Consider the following 2,249-nt stretch of genomic DNA (forward strand, 5'->3'; position numbering starts at 1 on the left):
GGTATATACCCAGTGATGGGATTACTGGGTCAAATGGTATTTATGGTTCTAGATCCTTTAGGAATTGCCACACTGTCTTCCACAATGGTTGAACTAATTTACACTACCACCAACAGTATAAAAGCATTACTATTTCTCCACATCCTCTACAGCATCTGTTATTTCCTGACTTTTCAATGATTGACATTCTAACTGGCATGAGATGGTATCTCATTATGGTTTTGATTTGCATTTCTCTAATGACCAGTGATGATGAGCTTTTTTTTTTCATATGTTTGTGGGCCGCATGAATGTCTTCTTTTGAGAAGTGTCTGTTCATATCCTTCACCCACTTTTTGATCGAGTTGTTTGTTTTTTTCTTGTAAATTTGTTTAAGTTCCTTGTAGATTATGGATATTAGCCCTTTGTCAGATGGAAAGATTGCAAACATTTTCTTCCATTCTGTAGGTGGCCTCTTCACTCTGATGATAGTTTCTTTTGCTGTGCAGAAGCTCTTTAGTTTAATTACATCCAATTTGTCAATTTTGGCTTTTGTTGCCATTGCTTTTGATATTTTATTCATGAAGTCTTTGCCCATGCCTATACCCTGAATGATATTGACTAGTTTTACTTCTAGGGTTTTTATGGTTTTATGTTTTATGTTTAAGTCTTTAATCCATCTTGAATTAATTTTTGTATAAGGTGTAAGGAAGGGATCCGGTTTCAGCTTTCTATATATGGCTAGCCAATTTCCTAGCACCATTTATTAAATAGGGAATCCTCTCCTCCTTTCTTGTTTTTGTCAGGTTTGTCAAAAATCAGATGACTGTAGATGTCTGGCATTATTTCTGAGGCCTCTGTTCTGTTCCATTGGTCTGTATCTCTGTTTTGGTACCAGTGCCATGCTGTTTTGGTTACTGTAGCCTTGTAGTATAGTTTGAAGTCAGGTAGCATGATGCCTCCAGTGTTGTTCTTTTTGCTTAGGATTGTCTTGGCTATATGGGCTCTTTTTTGGTTCCATATGAAATTTAAGGTAGTTTTTTTTTTCTAATTCTGTGAAGAAAGTCATTGGTAGCTTGATGGGGATAGCATTGAATCTATAAATTACTTTGGGCAGTATGGCCATTTTCACAATATTGATTCTTCCTATCCATGAGCATGGAATTTTTTTCCATTTGTTTTCTCTCTTATTTCCTTGAGCAATGGTTTGTAGTTCTCCTTGAAGTGGTTCTTCACATCCCTTCAGACTTTGCTGAAGTTACTTATCAGCTTAAGGAGATTTTGGGCTGAAATGATGGGGTTTTCTAAATATACAATCATGTAATCTGCAAACAGAGACAATTTGACTTCCTCTCTACCTATTTGAATATGCTTTATTTCTTTCTCTTGCTTCATTGCTGTGGCCAGAACTTCCAATACTATGTTGAATAGGAGTGGTGAGAGAGGGTATCCTTGTCTTGTGCCAGTTTTCAAAGGGAATGCTTCCAGCTTTTGCCCATTCAAAATGATATTGGCTGTGGGTGTGTCAAAAATAGCTCTTATCATTTTGAGATACGTTCCATCAGTACCTAGTTTACTGAGAGTTTTTAGCATGAAGGGGTGTTGAATTTTATCAAAAGCCTTTTCTGCATCTATTGAGATAATTATGTAGTTTTTGTCATTGGTTCTGTTTATGTGACGGATTATGTTTATTGGTTTGCATATGTTGAACCAGTCTTGCATCCCAGGGATGAAACCAACTTGATCGTGGTGGGTAAGCTTTTTTATTTATTATTATTACACTTTACGTTCTAGGGTATATGTGCACAACATGCAGATTTGTTACATAAGTATACATGTGCAATGTTAGTTTGCTGCACCCATTAACTCAACATTTACATTAGGTGTATCTCTTAATGCTATCCTTCTCGCAGCCCCCCCACCCCACACCAGGCCATGGTGTGTGATGTTCCCCCTCTGTGTCCAAGTGTTCTCATAGTTCAATTTAGTTCAATTCCCACCTATGAGTGAGAACATGCAGGGTTTGGTTTTCAGTCCTTGTGATACTTTGCTCGGAATGATGGTTTCCAGCTTCATCCATGTCCCTACAAAGGACATGAACTCATCTTTGTTTATGGCTGCTTAGCATTCCATGGTGTACATGTGCCACATTTTCTTTATCCGGTCTATCATTGATGGGCATTTGGGTTGGTTCCAAGTCTTTGCTATTGTGAATAGTGCTGCAATAAACATACATGTGCATGTGTCTTCATAGTACAATGATTTATAAT

Source organism: Colobus angolensis, unplaced genomic scaffold (genome assembly GCF_000951035.1).
Source record: "Colobus angolensis palliatus isolate OR3802 unplaced genomic scaffold, Cang.pa_1.0 Scaffold57, whole genome shotgun sequence".
Lineage (NCBI taxonomy): Eukaryota > Metazoa > Chordata > Mammalia > Primates > Cercopithecidae > Colobus > Colobus angolensis.